At 30.1% G+C, this 13294-nt stretch overlaps 1 protein-coding gene across 1 annotated transcript in view; it reads left to right on the top strand.

Annotated features, from left to right (window-relative positions):
• Positions 1-743: 743 nt before the first annotated feature.
• Positions 744-13294, top strand: part of PlexA (plexin A) — a 46179-nt gene continuing 33628 nt past the window's right edge. The window contains exons 1-2 of the mRNA XM_075731250.1: positions 744-1010; positions 1067-2076. The gene's annotated coding sequence lies outside the window, so the exon portion shown is untranslated. The remainder of the gene's footprint in view (positions 1011-1066; positions 2077-13294) is intronic.

Genomic DNA, 13294 nt, shown 5'->3' with positions numbered 1-13294 from the left:
GACGACGACGACCGGACCACTTGGTGGTTGGTCTCTTTTCTTAGATCAACACCATATACACACAGTGTGCCTTCTTTTGTGTGTGTGTGTGTGTGTTTGTTTAAATAATGCTATTACCGATTAAGATATATACCGAAATCAAGAAGTGTACTGATCATTTCAACAACTGCAAAAACAACACACAAAAAAAAACCGAAAATTCAATGGAACAAAATAATAAAAAAAAAGTTTAAAAGAATTTCTCTGTAAAATGTGCGTGTGCGTGTATGATCCATGATAATGTATCGTGGACAAGTCCAAATCGTATACAATCATCTGCTAATAGATAGATAGAGTGAGAGAGAAGAGGGTGCTATATCAAGAATGAAATGATGAAAAAAAGAATGAAAAAAAATTGGAAATTTCAAAATTGCTACACGCATGCGTATTCATAACAACGAAAAAAAATTGACACATTGGATTTGATTTTTACATTGAACACACGTCGCCGTCGTCGTCGTCGTTCATCGTACGACGAACTTTGGTGATGGCAGTTAGCAGTAGTAGTGGGTTCTTGCTTTATGATGATGATGATGGGCAAATGAAAAAAAAATCGGTGACCTTCTTCAACTAACAAAAAAAATATACCCCTAGTATACATACAAATCATCTGGCAATCACACTACCACCGCAACCATGATCGAACCGCGCCTTTTCTTCTTTTTTGCTTCTGTCACTTGCCACTACTATTAACCATATATTGTGTATGTTGACCATTTGTCGATGGCTACAAATTTTTTGCTAAAATGTGTTTGTGTGTAAAAACTTATTATCATTCATCTTAGCTGCTCTCAAACACACTTATGTGTGTGTGTGTGTAAATGAAATTTTTCTTTGTTCCTTCGTTTGTGGCATGCGTGCTTTGATGTGATATTTTTGTTTTTTTTTTTTTTTTTGAGCTTTGATCGACCACCACCGCTGAATCACCAATCAACACTAAGTCACACACTTCTATATGCTTCTACCAAAATGTTTGTATCATGGATTTCACATTTTTTTCTGCTCACCCTCTCTCTTTTTTTTGTAGATATTTTTGAGCATAAGAATGAGGTAGGATTTCCAGAAATTAAAAAAAAAACAAAAAAATATTGTCTGGCTATACCACTACTATGAAAATATTTCTGAAACAATCTCAACAACATAAGGCGAAACCAAACTCTCTATTTTGACACACACGCGATGGAATTGACGTCTACTCCGATTTATTATTATGCCGTGATGACCACCACCATACACTTTTATGGCGCGGCCTATTGATATATCATCATCTCAAACAACGGCGACGACGACGACGACGTTGAATTTCCGACCAGAAAATACTTCAATTTTTTTCACTCCTTCATTTTTACATTCTGTCCACGCCACCGTTTTTTTTATTGGTGATTATTCATGGATCCTTTGGCCAAATAAATTACAATTGTCATCATGTTAAAAATGGAATGAAAAATCAAATCAATTGGTGGTGTGTGTGTGTGTGTGTGTGTTGAGTTGTGTTAATGTTCCAATTGGAAATTTTATTGAAAAAAACATTGTTTTTAAAAATGAAATAAATTCATATCCAATGGACAATGTCCATTTTCATTGATTTTTTTTATTAGAAAAATTACTTTCAACTTGAAATAAATTCATTTGAAAAAATACGTCTTATTTCATTGTTGTGTGTGTGTTTTGATGTCACACACATCTTGACTCGATCAATTTTTTTTTATTTTGTTATTGTTTTACTCATCATCATCAGAATCTCTAATAGCAACCCTACAAAACAATTAATAACATAAGACGTTACCGTATACTGTTGTTGTTGTTGTTGGTGGTGGTGGTGATGGTGACCTAAGCCACAACGATTGTGTTGTTTTTTTTTTTTGGTGTTTTGTGTGCGTGTTTTTTTTCCAGTGCCAAAAATCAATCAATCAATTTCAGTGTTTGTGTGTATGTGTTTTTTTATTGTGATTTTTTTTCTTGATATTGATCATCATCGAACATTTTTCATCGATTTTTAATTTATTCATTTTGGCCCATTATTAAAAATTATAAAGGGTAAGTTTTTATGAAAATTGAAAATTTTTGAAATTGATTTGAATGAAATGAATGAATGAATGCGGCAATAACTGGTGAAAAAAAACAACAAATGTCCTTATTTGGTTCAAAATAATTCGTGATTTCAACTTGTTTTTGTTTCGTTTTTTCGATATTCAGCCGGAAAATCTTTTTGTTTATATGTGTGTTTGGTTGTTTTGTTTTGTTTTGGTTGGTTTGGTTTATTGGTTGGATCAAAAACAACAACAACGACCACCAATTGATCACAATTGATATGATTTCGCTGGTCATCATATAACAAGGGTGGGTCATCTGTTTTTTTTTTTTTTTTTTTTTGATTTGAATTTTAATTCTATTCAAATTGTTGAATGTTTTTTTTTTGCACACATTCAAAACGTTTCAATTGTAATAGAGTAATTTGCGGTTTTCCAATTTAATGATGATGATGATACAATTGGAATAATGATGACAAATATCCATCATGATAATATGGTTGGTATTTCATTCATTTTTCACTTCCGTTCAACATCCACATATGATTGGTGATGATTGTGACATTTTTTTCACCACATCATTTGCCACCATAATTGCCACAAAAAAATGTCTTCAATATTTTGATCATTTGTTTGTTTGTTTGTCTAAAATTTCTTTCTTACTTAGATTAGAGATATAGAACAATGATGACGATATGGTACTAATAATGGTTAGTAAGTTGTTTTTTCCTATCCAGGTATAGATTAAACAAATGCAATAATTTGAGATGATCCAAATGGGACGCTTTTTTAATCAAGCCAAAAAATGGTTAATTTCTTTCTTTGGTGCAATGGTAATGATGATGTTATTTGCAATGTAGTCGTTCACTCTCTTGACAATTAAAAAACCTGCCATGGTTTGACTTTTTTTTCTGTTTTTGTTTTTGATTGATTGATTGATGATGCAATCGATCCATTCATTCATTCATTGTGTTTTTTTTATATTCATTTCGGTCCATCAATTGATTGATTGAACATAACCTGAACTTCTGATCAAATCTGTACAAATCATCATCATTCAAATTATTTCAGAGAAAACAGCATGATTTGGTTTGAAATGAAAAAAAAAAATTTAAAATTTCGACAAAATTTGAATAAAATATACATACTGTGTGTGTGTGTATGTATGTTCCGCACATTTTGCAATATATAGGAAACTGTGAAAAACTAACACTTTAGTTCTAAGTAGTTTTTTTTTATTCGACTTAACACACCGTTCGCAATAATAAAAGTTTTACCTTTTTTACAACTTTCATTTTTTTTTGTATTCATCGTTGTTATTGTTTGAGTTCATCAGATGGATCATTATGGATTTCTATCCATTAAACAGCCACAATGATCCATTGTAGAGTGATGATGATTTTTGATTTAATCTACGATAATAATGATCATTCATTCATTTAATCAATCAATCAATCATCATCATCGTTGGTCATCAGGACACACACACGTATTTTCTGATGATGATTCTTGAAATGGCCGAAATAAACTACTGAATTTTTTTTTTGACTTGAAAAAAACTAACACTTGTATGAAACATGACCTTGTTGTTGTTGAATGAAAAAAAAATTATCCTAGAAAAACCATTTATCCACCGAAAAAAAATGCTAGAAAATTTCATTCAAAATTTTTTTCTGCTTGCGTAGTATACTACACACACACACACACACACACACACAGTGAAACTGTCAATCATCAAAATGAAGAAGAAAAGGAAAAAGTTTTCATTTACAAGTACAGACAACAACGAAAAAAAAATCATCATCAGAGTTTCAGATTTTTTTTTTATTCGATGATCGATCGATTGATTATTGATGATTGAAAAAAAGACGAAATTTTTGTTTCCTTCTCTCTCTCTCTCTCTCTCTCTCTCTTTTGGGCTTATAGATTTGAATTTTTTTTTTCGTTGCTTATCAAAGATTTCAAGAAGATGATGCTTTACATATCTTGTTGTTGTTTAAATGTTCGATTGGTTGACGAAAAGAAAAATAAAGAGGGATAAGATTCAAGTTTTTTGTATCTCGGTGAATGATTGTTGAATTGCATTTGACAATATTTCGTTGAAATATTCAAAATGTGTGTGTGTGTGTGGCACATATTGTGGATTTTTAAATGAAAAAAAAGTTACATTTTGTTTTCATTTTTTGGCCTTCAAAAATGAAATGAAACACTTTATTCTCCTGGATGTTTGACAATTTGCTCATTTTTTTCTGTTATTCAAAGATTCTCATTCAGGATTATATCCGAAAACGTGTGTGGCTACTGGCCTGATCAATAATCTCATGGCCATGTCATCATCATCATCATCATCATCAAATTGTTTACCGGCTTCTTCAGCTTTTTTTAGATTTTTCGTTTATTAACACTATCGGATTACGAGTATTTTTTTTCTCTTTACGATCATGTCACACATTACATCAACAACAAGTCATCCAACCAGGCGCAATCCAATGTGAATTATAGTTGATTTTTTTTTCTTTTTTTTTCGCTGGCTTCTTGTGTGCACTTTGATCAAGTATTTTTTTTTTCTTTTCCATTTAATCAAGTTACACTTTTTTTCTTCGTTGATTGCTTGACGCCTTGATGTGTCATTTGACGCCAGAAAAAAAAGAAGCAAACAGTGCCTGTTATGATAAGAAAAAATTCCGATTTACAATCTTTTTTCAAACAAACTCGTCGTTACTTAGGAGAATCTCTTAATCTTTTACTCTTTCTTTTTATGGATTAAGTAATTTATTGAGATGATGATTTTTTTTTTTGTTTTTTTTTCATCGATTTTTTCGACAAGATTCTTGTTGCTAATGATGCTAAAAAATATGCATACCGTATTGGTTGCATAAGAAAAAGTGTTAAAAGTTTGTATTTTTTTGGTTGGTTGAGAGTGTATTGAACTTATTGATGATTATTATAAAATGAACACATAAAGTTGTTGTTGTCAACGACAAACTTTTGATTTTTGTGTGCATTGTTTGTTATGGATTGATTAGAAAACAATATCCGTTTTGTATTGGCCAAAAGAAGTCTTTGCTGTTCATTTGTTTTTCATATGTTTTTTAAGTAGTTTTTTTTCTCTCATTCAAAACAACAGAAAACAACAACAAAACATCCATTTGTTGTTGTTTTCGTTGTTTGTTTGATCAAAAATTGGAACAACACAAATTATGGGCCATAAAATGTTGTTGTTGTTGTTGTTTTGTTTAACCATTTATGGCCATGATTATGATTGTGATGATGATCCATATTAATATTTTTTTTTCTTCAATATTTTTATTCGCTCGGTCTCTAATGTCATCATGATGGTTTGTTTTTCTGGAACATCATCATCATCATCATCATTTTTTTTCTATTTGCAAATGAAAAATATAAATTGACCGCGAGCATTGTGAGAGAGAGAGAAAAATCCACTTTTGATGCTAATGTTGAATGATGATGGATTTTTTTTCATTTTTCGAAAAATAAAACAAACTGACCGCGACTTTAAAATCGTGTAGACCACCGCCACCACCACCACCACAACGATGAAACGATAGAGAAGATTTATAACAAAAAAAAATATTTCACTTCTGTTTGAATCATCATCATCATCATCATTATTTCATCACTTATCAAATTGGTGAATAAAATGTTTTTTAACAGCACAATTACACAGGTTTATTTGATGATGATGATGATGATAATATTTGGAGCATAAACTTTATTTCCACACACACACACACACACAGGTCAACAATGATGATGATGATGATAATGTTATTGTTGATTATAATGATTTGTTTGTCTGTTTTCGATTTTCCAACAACAAAAAAAAATTTCTTTTGCTTCCACATATTCCCAAAAGAAAAATGAGAGATTTGTACCAAACAAACATCTTATGTGTGTGTGTGTGTGTGTGTGTGATTAGATTTTTGCATACACAGAAAAAAAACAATTTTTTTTGTGAAAGAAAATACCACACATAGAAACAACAGATTGAATGAATGCTGTGAGATTAAGTATAAAAAAAACAATTTCGAAACAGAATTTGAATAGATTGAAATCCCGTTTTTTTTAGCCCAATGATAAACCAATTTCGATCGGTTTTTTTTTCCTGAATTCTGAAGAAAATGGAAATGTTGTTTGATTTGATTTGATTTTTGTAAAAAATGTAACAATTTTTCATTCACTCACTGAATGATTGTGTTACTTATGTTTTCATCATCATCATCATCATCATCACAAGCACAAAAAACATGTGGGATTTGATTATCACAATCATTTTTTTTCTCTCCTCAGTGAAAAATCAAATCAATCAAAACATATTTTTTTTCTCGGCTTTCTAAGCTTCCGGCGACCTTTATTATTCGTTTGTATTCTCTATTGGGATTCATTTTCCATAGAAAATGTAATGTTTTCCTCTCTTTTTTCTCAGTTTTTTTTATATTTAATTTTCATTTCCATTCAATTTAGTTTTTCGTATGTTTGTTTTTCCATTGTCATCATCATTATCATCATCATTATCGTTGTTGTTGTTGTCGATGCTAAATGTTCTTATAACTTGAGGCTATTTATTTTTATTTTGTCGATTCAAAGATTTTTCTTCTGATCGTACCCGTTTTATTCATTCAATCCACTTGTTTTATTATTCCATCACATTGAAATAACCCGGATTTTTTGCCTTCTTACGGGTTCCATGATAATAATAATGTCATTCTGTGTGTTTGTGTGTGTGTGTGTGAAAAGCCGAATTTTTTTTTGTTCCACAATATGATGATGGCCTGATGTTGTTATTATTATTTTAGGCGCTTGGTTTATTTTGGCTGTGGATTCAGGCTATATTTATCAAATAATAATAAGAAAAACTGAATGAATGAATGAATGAATGAATATGATCCATTTTGTTGTCGTTGGTTGTACTAAAACATTTAGCTTTTCTTTTTTTTGGGCGTCTATATTAATGTGTGTGTGTGTGTGTGTGTGGGAGGATGAGATGATGATCATGATGATGGTTCTAGTTTGGTGTGATTATGACAGCAGCAGCAAAAAAAAGCAAATTCAATTCTGGAACAACAACAACGAACCAGCGAACCAAAGTTTCAAAGTCAACGAACCAAAAATTTTTTGTTTTTTATTTCTTCATCATATTTTTTTTCTTGGCTGGCTGGCTAGCTTTTTCTATTCGTTTATGTGTGTGTGTGTGTGTGTGGGAATTATGTTTTTTATTTTTTCATTTTGTTGTTTGTTGAATCCCAAGGATTTTATATTCGAGAACCGAACAACAAAAAAAAATACATGTGCGACGGTGTGCAAATTTGTTCCATTTCGTTTTGGATGTGAAAATCGTGCTTCATATATTTGTATGATGAACACATAGGCTTATTTCATTTTTTTTTTTCGTATTTTGAATCTGCAGCTAAAATTAGTTTTTTTTAATGTCTTCTTCGCTTCGTTGTTGTTGGATTCAAAACAAATTTACGTCATACGTGAATGGACTCGATTTATATATATTTGTTTTGTTTCTGCTGTTGTTTGCATTGTTGTATATATGTGATTAATTAAATTTTGTGCAAATTGCACATTATTATCATCCTTTTTGAGTAGCAGCAGCAGCAGCGGAAAAAGTTGAATTTTTTTTCCAAAATTCGGCCATATTACAGCAATTTCGATTGATGATGATGATCCATATCACTATTTTTTTCCATATCATATCACGGATACGGATTTCCGTTTCTCCATTATTTTGAAATTTGATTGATTGATACGAATCAATTTTAGTTTATCGGTTTTCACTATGATTATTTTTTTTTTTGAAATGAATTGAGTATCGATATTTTGTGATTTTTTTTCCCAATTTCCATTTCTCTGTCATTTGTTGTTGTTGCAAGTTATTTTTATCACACACACACACACAAAAATCGAATATTTTTTTTCTCTCAAATTGTTGTGTCCATTGTACGTGCGTATTTTCATCAATTGTATTCGATTGGTTTCTTGTTGTGTGTGTGTTTGACTTTTCTTTTGTTTTCTTCTCTACCTTTGTAACCGTTGTAAAAAAAAGATATTTTCGGACAATTTGTTTTGTGTTTGTTTATTTGGCTCTTGGAAACTGTTGTTGTTGTTGTTTGTTTGTTTGTTTGTTTGTTTTTGAAAGTGAGACGAATTTAGTACAGTATCCAGTAATATGACAATGTTTTCTGTGTATCTGTTTGAAATAATAGTATCAATGAATGGGGGTCAAAACATCAATAAATTTTTTTTTTTCGTTTTGGATAATTTTAGCTTTTCATTTTGATGATATAAATACCCTTTTGCTTTTTATCGTCGTCGTTTTAGTTGTTGTAACCGAAATACCATTTATATATCGATGATGATCGTTGTTGATGTCGATCAATCCCGATCATTATCCAATGGAATTTTTTCGTGTGTGTAAACTGATCTTGCTCTCTCTTTCTCTCTCTCTCTTTGTGTTTTGTTTTCTCTCATCTTTTTTTTTTGTTTGTTATGTAATGTATAGGCACAACAACAACAACAACGAAATAGATCTTTGGGTGTTTTTAGCTTGCTGTTTTGTTTTGTTTATGATGTAATGATGATGATGATGATATGGGATAAATATAATGAGATAATTATCGAAATAAATTGACCTTGTTTTTTTTATATTCGATTATTGTGTGTGTGTTTGTGTGTTAGTTGCACCATTACTTACAAATATATCATCATTTGGACATTCATCATTTTTTTAATCTACTTATCTAGAGTTTATCATCATTGTTTATTTGTTTGTTACTGAAATTGTTGTTGTTGTTGTTGTTGTTTTTCTTCTTGTTAACCCCATTATTTACCCGACGCGACAATCACGATATATTCGATTGAATTGAATGGAATGGAATGGAAATGAAATATAATCATCATCATCATCATCATCATTATTTTATTAATCGGATAGAAATAAATTTTGTTGGTGGTCTAAATTACCTGGTTACCAGATTTGGTTTTGTTTTCTCAATGATTTGAATTGGAATTGTTTTTTTTTCGTAATTTTGTTTCGGTTTTCCATATTACTATACTGAATTCTCAATTGTTTTTCTCTTCATTCTCACGTGTTGTCTTTGTGTGTGTGTGTGTCTGTCATTGATGATATCGATTTGTTCGTTCAATTGAATAATGTTATTGTATTGTATTGTATTTTTTTTTCTTGGTGTTTGTAGCTAAAAATAATTCACTCGCAAATGTAGTATTAGGTTAATGACAAATGGTGTAGTGGTCGATTTTTTTTTTGCTGATTTGAATTGTTTTTTTTTTTTTTTTTTTTGATTTAAATCAAATTTTTTTTTCTCACCAAAAAAAAAAATTTCAATTATGTTGTCATTTGATGATTCGTTTTATGAAAATGGTGGTAATCACTACTTTATCATTTTGATTAATCCATTTTTTTTTTTTGGTGGAATTAATGATGATGATGATGATGCTATATTTTGGATGGTGGTTGTCGTGGTAGCAGCAAAAAAAAAACAAGCAAGAAAATCAGGTTTTTTTTCTGTGAACAAGAAGAAGTTTTTCATTTGAAAAAAAAATGATTATGAAGTGTGTGTGTGTATGTGTTTGGTGGTTGTAATGGATGTCGATTAGTCATCCATATTCATCTTTTCAGCCAACAACAAACAACTAAGCAATACTTGTATGTGTGTGTATGCATTTATGTATATGCTGGATGCGTGAAAATCAATCGTATATTATCACCAGTGCTTGCTTCTTGCTCCAATGGTCAATCAATCGCAATGAATGAATGTATATTTTTTTGTGCATCATGAATTTAACAAAATTTTTTTTTTCTTCATTTTCGTAGAGATAGATAGATATTTTCATTGGAAATTCCATTATCTTGAAAAATGCAAAAAGAAAAAAAAGAGTTAACCTTGTTGTAGTAGTAGCAGATGTGTGTGTGTGTAGATAAATCATGCTTTTTTTTCCCGAAAAAAATGATGATATGTGATGCTTGTGTATGTGTGTTGGTTATACAAATTTTTTTCTCAATTCAATTGAATTTTATTTCATTTTGAACCGTTTTTTGTTATCGATCCGAATAAAAATATTACAATCCTAGCGAGTGTGTGTGTGTGTGTGAGTGTATTGTATTGCAGCACAGATAGATAGATAGATAGATAGTGTTTTTCAATCGACAATAATAGTAGTTTTGCTTTTGCTCGCTCTACGAGAACATAATTTTTTCTTTTTTTTACAATGAAAAAAAATTCTACCATTGAAAATAGTCTCAACATACACACAAAAGGTTATGTGGTGTAGTGAGGCTGATTTTGTTTTTTTTTTTTTTTTTGCTTCACTTTGTTATATAGAATGTTTAGACTTTTTTTCTGGTCACACACACACACACACACACACAAGATTGATGGCTATCAATTATCATCGACGATGCATCGATGATATGTGCAATGTCCGATGGTCATTTGACGAAATGATCATCTATCTATGATATGATGATGGTGAAGTGAATTGTAATTTTTTTTTTTTTTTTTTTGTGAGGAATGAAGAACATTTTTCTCTCTCTCTCCCCACATTTGATGATGTATAAAAAAGTTTTTTTTTGAATCGAATTTACCGGAAAATATAATAATATATGGTCGAGGTAACTGGCAAAATTTTTTTTTTCACCATTCTAAATTGGATTGAAGTGAAAAAAAAGAAAAAGAAAATTGTATGCACATCACATATAACATTTCCAACTTGTGTGTAGTATTATTGCGTTGGCGTGTTGTTTGGCGTTTGTTACTCTTGTTGTGTGTTTTTTAATGTTTGAATGTTGATGATGTTTGTTACCGTTTTTTTTTCTTATGAATCGTGCCTGATCTTGTATTTGTGTATGTGTGTGAGCGAGTATATAATGATGATCATCATTTAGTAAATGGAAAATGGTTATTTTTTTCTGGTTCAGTTTACTTGGTTGGTTGTATTGTGCAATTGATAATTGAGAAAAATGAATGGAATGAAAAGTCGACGGTTTGACTACTACTACTTCTACTATTCTTGTTGTGTGTGTGTGTGTGTGTGAAGGGTACCATTTTTTATGTTTTGTGAGTGAGGAAAGAATTTTTTTACTTTTCCAAAATAACAAGATTCTACCTTGTTGTGGACATACATGATGATGATGATGAAAAACATCACCCAAGAGAACCATTTTATTCATTCATTACATTGATCCATCTATAATCATCATCATTAAGGGGTTAAAATTTGTTTTTTGTCCAGCCCACTAATGATGATGATGAATTTGTTTGTTAATCTATCGAATTTTAAAATTTTCATCATCATTACCAACACTGAAAATTACCTCTTTTTTCTGGAAATCTGATCAAAATGAATTCATTTCATTTCATTTCATTCATTTTTATTGCTCTTGTTTACTAATATAAAAATTTGCCGTTTTTTTTAATTTCGCGTCCCGGTTTTTTTTCACTCTACTCTCTTCTCTTCTCGAATACAATGTTTTTGAAATAATGATGATCATTCGTTGGGTGAATCATTATCATCATCATCATCATCATCATCATTATGTAATGATAATCTAGATGTTTGTTATAGATCTAGAGGCTTGTCTAGATGGATTGATAGATGAAAATTATTCATTTGTGTTTGTGTATGCGTGAATGTCTAGCCATTGAAATTTAATGGCGGGATATCTTTTCATTTTTTTCCGTAAATTTTCCTGTTATTAATGGTGATGATGGTATTTTCATAGACGTTTTTTTTAATGAAACAAAAAGCAATTAGTTTGATAATGTCAAACTTGGAGCATATGTTTTTTTCTGAAAAAAAGGATGTGATTTTCGTTTTGAATCTAAATACAAACAATCAATCGAAAAAATTTAAATTTCAAAATTTTTTTTTTCATTTTTGAAAAATTTAAATCGATTATCGTGTGGTAGTGTAGTGAACACTCACACACTGTTTGTGTCTTTTTGGTCAAACATTTTTTTTTTCATCATGTTGAATCGATTATTATTGAATGGACAGCAACAACATTGTTGTTGTTGATGTTTAAAACAACAACAACAAGTCATCATAATCATTATTATGGATCATTATCATGGATTTTGTCTGTGTGTTTGTATATCAACAACATTAACAGCAACAACAACAACAATTTATTGACAAGGAAAATTGTTTCGATATTTTGTATCTAATCGATTAATCGTCTGAGTTGAGAAATTTTTTTTTTCTACTTTTGATACATTTTATATTGCTGTTGTTGCTGTTGTTGGTGAGATTGTGAGACATTACTACACAAGGTTAATCATCATCATCATCTTTATCTTTGATAATCTTTATTTCATGGCGAAAAAAAAAAAAAACAGAAAACGCTGATCAAAAATCCTGTAGCTCGTTGTTATTATAATTTTCATTCCGGCTGAATTTGGCTGTCTGAATTTATGGGATTTGAAAATCAAAATTAAAAAATTTCCAAATCAAACTTTCAAACAACGACAACAACAACGCCTTTGGATCGTTTTTCTTTCTTTCAAAATGATGATGATGTATTTTGTTTACATATAAGATTTTCACATGCTGTGTTTTTTGCATGTCAATAATAACCAAAATATTCCTATTTTTTTCTTCTTCCCGAACATTAATAATAATCAAATGTCAAAGAAGAAGAGAAAAAAATTCATATTTCCCAATTCTGGTAAATTTTCTGCTCGATTCATATGTAAATATTCTCTTTTCTTTCATACTCTTTTCATGATTGCAAAAAATGATTTCTTTTTTTTGTTTGTTTGTCCACGATTGATTGATTGATTGATTGATTGGTTGGTTGAAAATAAAAATTTTATTTGATTTTGATTCTTGAAATTTTTCATTTTCTTTGAATTGATTGATTTCAATGTGATGTGGGTTATAAACCCGTTAGGTCAAAAAAAAAATACCTTCAGCCTATTTAATAATGATAAACACAGTAAGTGAGAAATTGTTGAATTTTTTTTATGTGAAATTCAACAATTTGTACATTGTACAAACGATGATGATGATGATGATAATCATAATTTTATTGTTAACATGGCTAAATGGGCAATGTATATGTGATTATTATGCATAAAATGTGAATAAATAGTGTTGAGTGAATGGATGGAGAAGATTAAAGTCAGTAAAAGCCGATGATGATGATTATGATGATTATGATAATATTGGCAATTATA

The sequence above is a fragment of the Dermatophagoides farinae genome, chromosome 5 (assembly GCF_024713945.1).
Source record: "Dermatophagoides farinae isolate YC_2012a chromosome 5, ASM2471394v1, whole genome shotgun sequence".
Lineage (NCBI taxonomy): Eukaryota > Metazoa > Arthropoda > Arachnida > Sarcoptiformes > Pyroglyphidae > Dermatophagoides > Dermatophagoides farinae.
This window is presented reverse-complemented; position numbering and strand designations above follow the sequence as displayed.